Here is a 13,073-nt window from a genome sequence, read left to right as displayed (position 1 = left end):
GCGTGGCCTCGAAGGGGCGTAGCCTCGGTGCACGCCTGTAAGAGCGGCAGCTAGTGTAGCTTTCGTGAGGTCCGCGGCAGCGATAAGATACGCAGCGCGGGTTGTCAGGGTGTAGATTTCTGCCCCGGTCTGACAGCAGAGAGTGAGGTGAGTTTATTAAAAAACAGTTAACACAGAACGTGACTCTCAAGTGAAATATTTTAAAAACAAAGCAAGTAACACTCCCGACTTCCGCCTCAGGAGTAATGGTTCTGAATAAGACGCTCGCACTCAGCGCCTATTTATGGCTTAGGAGGGGGGCGTGGCCTCGAAGGGGCGTGGCCTCGGTGCACGCCGGTAATGGCGGCAGCTAGTGTAGCTTTCGTGAGGTCCGCGGCAGCGATAAGATCCGCAGCGCGGGTTGTCAGGGTGTAGATTTCTGCCCCGGTCTGACAGCAGAGAGTGAGGTGAGTTTATTAAAAAACAGTTGACACAGAACGTGACTCTCAAGTGAAATATTTTAAAAACAAAGCAAGTAACACTCCCGGCAAACCCTATTTTGTGAGTTGGTAATAGGTTACTGACCCGCAAAATAGGGTTAGTACATGTAAAAGGGCTCTTTAGTGGTCGCAAACTACTCAATTCTCTGTTTGAGACAGCTAAAAGGGGGTGCTTGGGCCCAACAATAGCTTGGGTGCGGTGGGCGCACGCCCCTTCCCAATATTAAAACATCAAAATGACTGGCTACCGCCAGGAAGCAGGATGGGTAATAGCTGGTAAGCAGGTGGGGTCGTGGAGGCCTAGGAATCTGCCTCTGGCTCCCAACGAAAACAAAAACCTTTGGGTGTCCCAGGTGGGCCTGTGACACCCACAATAATAATTAAATGTAAAAAGAAAAGTGGAAAATGTATTAATAAATGAATGGCAAGAGATGCTCTTTTATTATTCACTGTTCCTAGCAAGGAGTGCCCCATCAAGCCCTAGGTTTTTTAAAGTATATATTTTCTTGCTGGTGATGCCTCTAGAAGAGGTGGGGCACCACTAAAAAAAATTCTTTATATAGTGTGGGGCTGCAGGAAGTGCAGCAGCCCCTCAACAACATTTAAAAAAACAGTAAGCCTCCTGGGTCATTATATACATGACCCCTGGAGAGATTTCCGTATTTTTAAAAGCCATCAGAGCGGGAGCCCTGACTCCAACCGACTCAACCTGAGAGAAAAACATTCTGGATACGATTGGCTGCAAATGAAATTTCTTGGATTAGTGAGTGAACAGAGGAATGAAACAGGAGGGGCTAGAACTCTCAGGTCGAGACGGTTGGAGTCAAGGCTTATAGTCAGATTCAGGGCAAAACACCCCCATGGATTAAACGGGGTCAAAGAGCTTTATGTTCATCAGTTATAAAAAATGAAACCCTCATGGAATCAACGAAATTGAAAAAGTCTGTCTGTCTACTAGTATGTATCATCAGAGAAAGTAGAGAGGGCGAGAATAAATTATGCATTCACTTTTTATAAAAATTTGAGAAAATGGGCACTGAGCCAACGAAGCAGAAACAATATATTTTGTAATAACAAGAATAAGTATGTGTTAGCCATGAATGGATATAAACAATATGACCTAAAAAAATCAATACTGTATAGCACTCATTAAAAAAATAAGTAATGAAATCATTTCACCCATTATCTAAAAAAACCATACTATGCTTAGATACATAGAAGACCTAGATACACCACATACTAGCATTTTGTCATAATGATTTAATGCACACTAAGCTAGTATATGAAATGCACTCAGTATTATATTACTCTATTTATTTTGTAATATTCTTTGAATGTTTTCAATATGGTAAAAAGCTATAAATCCCATAATGCTTCATTATAAGCACAGATGGGATATATAATGACATTAAAGAAGGACTCACCTAACCGTGAACAAGACTCTTTAGTCAAAACAAGTAGGTTGTTGATGTGCTTTGTGGCAGAGGGGCACTGAACAAACGGATTTGCTAACAACTCCTTGAGTGCGGTGGGGAATTTTTTGTGTGGAAAATATATATATATATATATATATGAATCTTCGTCGTTGATGAACTACAATGGAAAGTCCAGCACTCCAGGGAGTCATACACCAATAGTTTACTGATGACTGATGCGTTCCAACCTTACTGTCTTCGTCAAAGACCGTAAGGTCGAAACCGCTTCAACCATCAATAAATTAACAGTGTATGACTCCCTTTTGTCAGTAATGGCTGCAGTACTTATGAGGCCTATGCCTCACTGCGCACATAGAATGCTGATTTCCGAGGGCATTCTGGGACTTACCCTTGAGGTGGCAAGAATTTTAATGAATAAATGCACTTACAGCATCATGACTAGTGAACTAAGGCCTTTTAACTGTTGTATGCAATGATGAAGGAATGGCTTGAACAATGTCTAGTGTTGGAATGAGAGGGGTTTGGGTGTTAAATGCTCTATGACGCATCTATTGTGTGTGTATTTTTTCTAGTAAAATATTATATTTATATACCAGGCAGTAAAGACTGACTTAGTGATACTTGTATAACTCAAAATGATACAAAGGAGACAAAATAAACACATCTTCTCAACAGTGGCATGTATGTAATTTCAAACATCTAGGTAACTATAATAATTATGCACATGTGATTACCAGTATACAGCACAAGCAAATCAGTCTTGACATGCTAAATGTGGTACTTGCCATGATGAGTGTCTGATGTTGTCAAGGGATATTCCAATATTTAGAACCACATCTTAGCAAAGGCCATATCTAAGGCCTTGTTTGTATGTGCACACCCAATGTAGCATGTATGTTGTGTTTCAATATGTTACACAACAAATGCCTTTTGATAATAAGTGTAAGACTGTTGAGTCTGCACATCACAGGTTAATCTTGAATCCACATTTAGGTGTGGATATATTTATCCAGACAGTGTCCCATCTCCACTTGTAGACTTACATTGGAAGATAACTATGTTCCAACAAAAGCATAGCTGTAATCTTTAGGTTTGCTACAAACTTGGGGAATAACCCAATACATGAGATGGTTCAAATCTATTTGGCAAAAACAATTTCTGTGGCAACGTATGAGGCAGCAATTTGGGGTATAGCTCATGTGGATAGCCTCCAAAAGATAGAGGATGAGTTTGCCAAAAAATTACTGTCTGTCCCAAAGGCTAGTACAAATGTTATCGCCCACAACGAACTAGGATTACCTTATATTACTGATACAATTAAATTGGTTCCTCTGCTACTATGGATGTCTATTTGGAAATAGAAGGTGGTCCAGCCAAACCAATGCACCTTAAGGGATATTATGAAATTGGAGTATGCAACTAAAATCTTATGGCTGCACTACATAAGGGAAAAGAAAGATGGATTTAACTCGGATCTTTTGACGGGGAAGAATGTTTGCATTCTCAGCATTCCGTCCATCATTTGTTTGCTGTAACACTTTTTGCCCTAAGTGGGATTGGTATGCCCAAACGTGGGTCCCTTGCTCACTGTGCCACTGTATTCAAGCTAGCCTGGCAGAAGAAGGGGGACATACCCTGAAACCGGTCCGAGGATGTTTGTTTCCGGTCCAGGGAGGACCTGGTCTGGCAGTTCAGCCTGGACTGTTGCCATGAGGCACAGGGTCAAGACTGATTTGCATATGGCTGGGTCCAAACTGGGGTGGCGTAGTGGGGAAAAGAACGATGGATTTACCACAAATCTTTTGACTGGGGGAGAATGTTTGCATTGTCAGCATTCTGTCCATCTTTTGTTTGCTGTAGCACTACATAAGGGGACATATTCTCAAGGAGCTATCGCTGAGTTAACAGCACTTTATCGCAGCCTAAGTCCCATTCACAAGCTGGAGCTAAGAGCCAATAGCACCAGTTTACCTGTGATAGCAGCCGCAAAAAACATCGCCGCAGAGGAGCCCCGCAACTATCGCTAATGAGATGCAGATTTGGCGTTCCCGAGCAAAAAGCTGCGACAACACCACTCCGCAACATTCTCAACTACCAGCCAGATCTGCAATAAGATCACAAAACAGGAGATAAGGCGCGTTAGCGGGAGGAAACCTGCTCTGACCTGGTGTAAAGGGGGACCACAGTCTGCACCAGAAAAGGGAGCCCAGCTCCACACCTGAAGAACAAAAAATGCCATGGAGCCACTGAACATGCAGCTCGGAGCCCCAAGATGGCCACAATTCCCACCGCCACCACTCCCTGGACCACCCCCCACCCCCCTGGGCCCGCCACCCCCTGGACCCCCACCACCCCGACCAACACCAAGGCAGCGCAGACAAAGTCAGCGATGCTCCCAAAATGTACCAACCTCACATACCCAACAACAGAGAATGTCGTAGCCCACCACAGGCACAAAAGATCAACCCAACTCCGCATCCTGACCACCATTGCACCCAGGCTGAGGGTACCAATACAGCGGACAACCAACATCTCACCGCAGACCAAGCTGTTGGCCACTGGTACCCTCCAACCAACATACCCATGAGTCGGAGGAGTCACATAGACAGGCCAATCCAAGTCCCTCACAACGGTCATGGATGACACCATCAGCTTGGTACCCCTCTATCTAAACCTCCCCTACACTGCCCAGGGACAACTGGAGACCAAGCAAGGCGTCAACGCCACAGCTGTCTTCCCGCACGTGTTAGGGGGCCATTGACTGCACACATGTCCTACTTGTGCCCCCTGGCAACACTGCACACAATAAGTGCAACAGAAAGCGCACATATCCCACCAATGTCCAGCCAATATTGAACCACCGGGGAAACTTACCAATGTCACCGCCAACTCCCCAGGCAGTGTGCATGAGCCCTACACATGCCGACAGTCCATCATCAACCTGCGCTACCAGGATGGCACTCACGGAAATAAACAGCTCGCTGGCCAATACCAAATGAACACACCACACACCTCAACTCCACAATCATGCAACTCACAACACAGGAAATGCACGCGTCACAAGCTCACATACAAAATGCACATCCACCCGACACAACGGAACAACTTACTGTGGGGACCTGGGCCAGCCATGTACATTAGCCATCAACGGCATGGCACCTCAGCCACACAATAGCAGGATGTTGGAAGAGGTGGGGACAAGGCATGTGCAAAGGAGGCAAGTGACCCAGGAATGAGAATGTACAGAATGCCAAGTGTGGCGTGAATGTGATGGCCACACTGCAGTATGCAGAAGACACACATATCCATGTCGGCACACACCTTTGGTGCATGGAGTGTAGTGGACAGTGGACGCAACCATGTCACCCCAGCCAGTGGGGAGGAACTCAGAAATGTAGCTTGTAATGCCCCCCCCCCCCGTAAGCGTGAGTGGAGTCGGCTGGCCCGGCGTACGCCAGGCCAGCATAGGGGTGTGAATAAAAGGCAAGTAGCTCTGAATGTGGTTCTCTTCTGGAATGCCCAGCATCTCTGCCAGGGCGGCGCCTCTCACTCCACCATGAGGCCGACGCCGTCTCCATGAGCGGAGTTGCCTGCGATCCTGTGCGCCTGCTGCACCGGGGACGCTGGTCCCCGAACCAGGCCTGCCCACCCCTGTGCACCAAGGCCTCAATGCCCACCTGCCGACACAGCGTGTGTCAAAGAGTGCCCACCATTTGCCGTTGCAAGCTCCAGGCCCCAGGTCCGCGAGCCTGGCAACCTGCTGCAACCCTCACAGCCTCCGCGACACAGGCCCGCAGCACTCCTTTCTCATTGACATACTCTACCGGCATACACAGCGTACTAGTAGGTCACACATTTGGAACTAAGTCTTGAATACACCACGGCAGAGAACATTAATTATGGCAGAGTTTAAATCACTATATTCCATTTGATGTGGTACCATCAAGTCTGTGCATAGCATTACAACCCCACTAGTCTGTGGGCCCACGCAGACTACTGCTCCAGGGCCACACTAAGATTGAGTAGGTCACACATTTGGAAATGAGTCTTGATCATGCATTGGACGGGTACACATGGCAATGCAGACTTTACATCACTATACTCCATTCGATGTGGTGCCACCATGTCTGTGTATAGCATCACAATCACACGTTTCTGTGGCCCCTTGCTGGAAACACCTACCGCCTACACTGCGGTCGAGTTGGTCACACAATTGGAACTGAGCAGCGATTTTTCAATGGCAGAGTACATATTGCACGCAAGGAGAGGTGTAAGAGGATGATGCTTTGCATTCCGGGCACAAAAGGATCATCGTTACGGAAGTGCACAAACATACCGATAACTGCCCTGGTGTCACTAACTCAGTGCATCGCGAGCCAACGACAAGTGGTTGTGGGCCCCTGCTGGCTGATGCCTACGCCCCACACTGCGGTCCAGTAGGTCACAGAGTCTTGATTTAGCAATGGCAGACTTCATATGAGTGTACCAGCATCATCTCAGACTGCATCCTCGGTGCCACTAAGTCTGTTCCCCGACATTCATGGACACTCACTGGTCGTACATTGGTGGCATCTGAGTCAATGGACTAGGGGGGTAGTTTCATCCTCATATAGCTGATACTGAATTGGTCCTGGCAACGAGGCTGTCCCCTTCCACTCTAACATGTGCTGCTTCCGGATAAGATCACACCTTCTGCATCATGCCCTGGAGGACACCTTCCACTGTACCCCGCGACCCTCCGCCACATTTACCTTCGACATAGATGAGGACCCGCCCAGTCGGCGTGGCCCTACCTCAGTGCACCCCAAGTCACCGTCCCGTGGCAGGGTGCCTGTACCGGCCGCTGTGCATTTGGGGCCACTAACTCTGTGCTGGTCTGGTCCGGGACCCCTTCTCCTGAGATATTGGATGACCTCTGAGGTGATGGTCTTCGGGTCATCAACGCCATGTGTCTGTGGCCCTATGTTGTCCGCTGCCACCCACCTCAACCGCATCCCACCAGGGCTCACACATCAAATCGAGTCCTGACCGGCCCGGATGTCGCATCACCACAGGAGGCACACGCCACCAACGCCAGTACCACCTCCAACCGCCATCTACTAGAGTCAAATCGGTGGTACTGGCAGACGGAGTTGTTCGCAACTGTCATGGATGCCATCTCCTGCCTGATCCACTGCTCAGCACTCCAGGTGACACTGACTCAGTGCACCGCAACCCATGGACCTTTACTGATGGAGTTTTGTGCTGTGGAGAGGTTGCCCAGCAATGTCACCTCAAGCAGTGTGGGAGACCTGGGACGTTGATGGCTTACACTCACCCCACACACATCCAGCACAGGCATCACTGTACATGTGGCCCTGCCAATAAAGGGGCTGGGAGCACTTGCCTGTGGCCAGTTCAACATAATATCTGTGTGTGTCCCTGTGGTATGCATGAGGGCCCTGGTCCCTACAACAGTACATTGTGCTGTGTACAGCGGGCGCAGACATGTCACCGCAGGCAGGGGGTTGGAGGTTGGACATGTAGCTTTGTCATAACCCACTCAATTTGTAAGGGTAGTGGCCTGGGCCATCGTACGCAGAGCTAACATGGGTGTGTGACTGCTATTTGCGTGCCCCTGGGCATGGTTCTGTACTGTAAATGTGCATCTGCATGTGTCTCTATGGCAATTTGGGTCTCCTTTGTGGGGTGTAGGTAGTCCCTGAAGGATAATAGACACCAATGTATGTGATCTAGTTCACCTTCCATGGTTTGGGACCCCACCTACTCCTGTTCGGCCACCTCCTTTTGGCGTGCTGACATCTGGCATTGGGATGCCATGTTTGGGTGGGTGAAGTGTCATGCTCCGGCAGTGCTTGCGGGTGCTTGCTGCTGTGTGGTCTGGTGCAGGGTCTGTGTTCTCCTCTAAGTAGTTTGTCTGCCCGGGTCCTGGTGGTGGGTTGTGTGGGATGTCCATGGGCTGTAGTAGGGTGTCAGTGCCGTAGGAGTGGTGGTCCTCTCCGGCATCACAGATGTGTTGTCTTCTGTGCTCTGCCGGAGGAGTTGTGTGCCCCTCTGCAATGTGATGGGGAGATGCATGTTAACATTGTGTTGACATGTATGTTGGCGTATTGTTCTTGTTTACATGCAGACTGTATGTATGACAATGTACTTTGTGACTGTTTGGGGGTTGCTGAATATTGCTGCGGGACAGTGTACATTTGGACTACATGACAGATGTGAGGTTGTACGTGTACATTTCCATTTCACAGTTTCCAGCTCTGTCACATGTAGTAGGCATGTTGCTGTGAGTGTACGGAGCCACTAGTGTCCTCTGTTCTGCAGTGTCGGGTTTGCGCATTGTACCAAGTTATCGTCAATGTAGGTGTGCTGTTCTTGCTATGTGTGTGTGCTGCAGTGTGCCACTGGGATCAGGGACACGATCCTGGGTAATTGTGTGTGTGCAGTGTGCTACACCTCGTTGTGCATGTGTGGCATTGTGCCCATCTCCCCCTATCCCCCCAGTCCCTGGTCGTTACTCACCCTGTTGATGTTGTGTCAGGTCCTCTTGAGCTGTGTCCGTACTCCCTACTCCTTGCAGCGTCTCCACAATAATGACTATGGCCTCCATTTCCTCCAGCTCTTCCTGCGGCACTGGACTCCCACCTCCTATCACAGTTGCAGCCTTCCTGTAGGTTGTACCTGGTTTAGGTTGTCACATCATGCCAGCACCTCTTGGTCTCCTCGATTTGGCCTTCTCGGCACTCCAACTGCATTCCAGGTTGTCTACTTGAGGGTCATTTGATGGTAGTGTTCTGTCACCTCCGTGATACTGATCTGGTTTTCCTGTGGACTGCACCCCGTCTTCCTCTCCCTCAACTCCATGGCCGTACCCGTCCCTGTTGTGCCTTGCTGGTGGTCTGTGGGGATTGTGGGGTTTGGGTTGGCCTCTGAACTCGGTCAGGGTGCATCCATGTTCCTACATGCTTTAGATTGTTTCTGGTGTGTTGTTTGTGTAGTTTTTATGGTGCATTTTCTTGCAGACGTGTAGGATTTGCAGGCCTGTCGCTGATTTCCACTGCTTTTTGCACCGCGATTGGCCTCATCGCAAGATTTTTTGTGTTTGCGGTTCGCATTTTTGCAGCGTGGCGTTGATTTTAATGCAGTCATTTGATGCGTTAGCTGGAGACTATCGCATGGTACCGCTGTGTTGAGAATGCTTGGTTAACACAGCGTAATGTTCCCACGATAGACTGCGATGTTGGAAGTTGCGTTAAGTAACTTTTGCGACGCTTATCACACATTCTTGAGAATATGCCCCAAGGCGTACTCTTGAGTCTCTGGGGCTAAGGGGACCTACATGACCACCCTGCCCCTTTTGAAACCTTTCCTAAAGCGAGACCAAAAAATCTTTTCTTAGAGAAATGACCACAAGATAGATGGAATAGAAACAAAGAAAAAGCCATAGTAAATATATTTAGTGATATACCCCCTCATTGCATGGATCATCTTCATATCTCACTTTTGTCGGAAATAATCATTCATTCATTCAGTAATCTTTATTCAGAGATGCAGTATCCGTTAAAGCACAAACGTTTCTCACATAATTAATCACATAAACATTTGCATCAAAGCATCAACTAGGTTTAAAAAAAGTACTTAAAAAAAAATGTATCTAGAAAAACAGTTCAGTGAAACATCACAGAATTATCACAGGTATGTTTGGTACCAACTTCATATGATAAAGTGCCAAAGTGCAAGTGATCCGGAGAGAATAGCAACAGGGATGGACAAGCTATTAAGTCACATAAAAACATCATCTACATTTAAGAACATACATAAGACTTTTAGCTACATAAAACGATTAGATAAATAATCACAAGGTTGTCACAAGTGTAACAAATAGCAGCATCATATAAGAAAGTGCCAATGTGCAAAGTGCAAAATGATCTGAAAAAATAGCAGCAATCAAGCTTGTTAAATTCCATACATGATACTCTGGTTATTTGGATATCTATCAAAAAACATATTTCGGTATTTGAGTGTAAAGTCAAATAGTGCATATAACACAACCTGGCCCGCCTATCAGGGGTTCATAGAAGTGCGTGAGCGAATAGCCATTTTCAAAAAAGTGCAGACTCGAAATGTTAAATCTTCACCATTAAGCTGGAGAATAGTTTCATATGCAACCTTGAGGTCCGTTATTTCATTGGCCCTAAAAAACGCGATCAGAAGTTGCATACTGTACTTTTGATAAAAAGTAGAAAGGAGCGAAAAATGCGACATGGACTGCTTACCTAAGTTGCCACAAGGGCAGAACAGTTCATCAATGTTAGGTTGATAGCCTAGGAGAAAACACAACAAATATTTTAGTGAGCCAGATCTGAGACGAAAAAGCAAACTTCGCTCCCAGCGGTTGATAGCTCTTTAAGGATAACTAGCTGGTAAATAAGAGGAGGGACCACCATCTTCTATCATTGATATATAATGTGCCACAGATACTTTGGTAAGCTCTTGTGCGTGTCTTGTGTCCCCGTAATATTTATATAAAGCTTTGTGGACAGTCTTTTTGTCGATTCCGTCTAGTTGATCTGGTTTATGGAAAATATGACCAAGATTAACTCTCGTTTGATTTGCCTTAACTTCTGCGAGCCACGGTATGGTTAACAAAATCGAAGGCAGAGGTAAGGTCCCTAAATGCTAGATAAAGGGGGTCATGTTGTGCGATGGTATATTTACTTATGATCAAATTAAGGTTGAGACACTGTTCCACCGTTTCAAGATGGCTTCGGAAGCCCAGCTGACATCTGTTTAAGATATTTTCCTCCTCTGCCCAAATTCTGATTTTGTTAAATAGGACCCTCCCCAATATCTTAAGAGTATTATCGATGAAAGAAATTGGTCTATAATAACTCGGGTTGGATCTGTCTCCCTTTTTAAAAATGGGAACAATTACAGATGTAGACCATATATTGGGGATTTTAGTTGTTGTCAAGTTATTAAAAACATTAAGGGGCAGATGTACCATCCGTTTTTTTGGTCGCAAACACTGCTATTCGCAAAATAGCAGCGTTTGCGACAAAAAAACGGGATTCGGAATGTATCATGCAAAAAGCCCCGCAATATTAAGGAATCGCAAATTTAGCGATTCCTTAATATTGCGAGGCTTTTAAGAAATGGCAAATTGCGATTTCTTATTTGAAATGTATTAAGCATTTCAGTGTTGCGATTTTTGACTAAGAATTCACAAATTACCACCAACTTGTAGTTGGTGGTAATTGTAGAATTCTTTTCAAAATGCACTTTTTTAAAATTCTAAAGGTGCCATATCAAGTCAAGTCAAGGCAAAAAAAATTGTATGGCGCACTACTCACCCAGAGGGTCTCAAGGCGTTCGTGGTGGGGGGTTAGTTACTTATCAAATAGCCAGGTTTTGAGTTGTTTTCTGAAGGAGAGGTGGTTCTGTGTGATGCGGAGGTGAGTGGAGAGAGAATTCCAGGTTTTGGCCGCTAAGTAGGAGAATGATCTTCCTCCCATGGTGGCTCTTCGGATGCATGGAATTGTGGCGAGGGCTTGATTGGACGTAGTTGGCGGGTGGGGGTATAAAAGGTCATGCGCGTGTTGAGGTATTTGGGTCCTAGGTTGTAGAGGGATTTGTGTGCGTGGGTGAGGAGACGAAACATTATTCTCTTGTTGACGGGGAGCCAGTGAAGGTCTCTCAGGTGATCGGATATGTGATTGTGGTGGGGTATGTCTAGGATGAGTCGGGCGGAGGCGTTCTGAATGCGTTGGAGTTTTTTCTGTAATTTGGCTGTGGTTCCGGCGTAGAGGGTGATTCCGTAGTCTAGTCGGCTTGTGACAAGTGCTTGGGTGACCGTCTTTCTTGTTTCGGTGGGGATCCATCTGAAGATCTTTCTGAGCATACGTAAGATGTTGAAGCATGATGATGAGATGGCGTTGACTTGTCTGGTCATCGAGAGGGAGGAGTCTAGAATGACTCCCAGGTTGCGGGCATGGTCCGTTGGTTTGGGTGCGCTGCCCAGGGCCGGTGGCCACCATGAGTCGTCCCATGCAGAGGGGGATGATCCTAGGATGAGGACTTCCGTCTTGTCTGAATTCAGTTTTAAGCGGCTGTTTTTCATCCACTCGGCTACGTCTTTCATCCCTTCGTGTAGGTTGGTTTTGGCGGTGTTTGGGTCTTTGGTGAGGGAGAGGATCAGCTGTGTGTCGTCAGCGTAGGAGATGATGTTGAGGTTGTGCTGGCGTGCGATGGATGCGAGGGGGCTCATGTAGACGTTGAAGAGGGTGGGGCTGAGCGATGATCCTTGTGGTACGCCGCAGATGACTTCGGTGTTATAGTGAACAAGGGTCCTTAGCTTATTTCAGAATCCAAAAATCAATACTGTATAGAAACACAATGGAAAGCTATACGTTATAAAATTTCCAAACCCAGCCGGGAAAGGAGTTTATTTTATCAAGAAACAATGTTCAATCCAACAATACAAACGTAATAACGAGACACAAGCCTGTGCCGTACATAAAGGGGGGAAAAAGAAAAATAGAATAAAGGTGAAAGCGGTGTCTATCAGGCAAAGAAAGAGAGCAAAGACAGGGCACTGCTGATAAGTAAAAAATCAATAACAGTATCGCCTGGAGTGGAGTATACACAATCTTATATGTCAATATTGTAAATGTAAATCCACTCATGGGTGTCGACGTTTCGATCCCTATTGCTCAAATAAATACATGGGATCATCATCAGGACATTTGTAATGAACAAGACATGCCTGATTGTAAGAAAGCCTCAGTGGATCTGGGCACAAAGCCTCACATGGGAGGTGTGCTTCACTTCGAAGCTTTTAGCCGAAGAGATCATGCACGTAGTAAAATGTCGCGGAGGTCTTTTTTGGGGGTCCAGAAGAATTTTACAATAAAATTCGTATTTCGTTTCCAACTGCATACAATGGCAGCGCTTACTTAGCTCATCAGGGGAGCCGGATAAAAAGTTTTCGTGTAGGCAGCGGTGGCCATACACGGGGGTTGCCAACAATGTGGCCTTCAGACGATAGTCAAGGTTAGGACTCGTCTTGCCCGTGGCTTCTCGGTCAATGCCGGTTACAAATGTCCTGATGATGATCCCATGTATGTATTTGAGCAATAGGGATCGAAACGTCGACACC

The sequence above is a fragment of the Lissotriton helveticus genome, chromosome 6 (genome assembly GCF_964261635.1).
Source record: "Lissotriton helveticus chromosome 6, aLisHel1.1, whole genome shotgun sequence".
NCBI lineage: Eukaryota > Metazoa > Chordata > Amphibia > Caudata > Salamandridae > Lissotriton > Lissotriton helveticus.
This window is presented reverse-complemented; position numbering follows the sequence as displayed.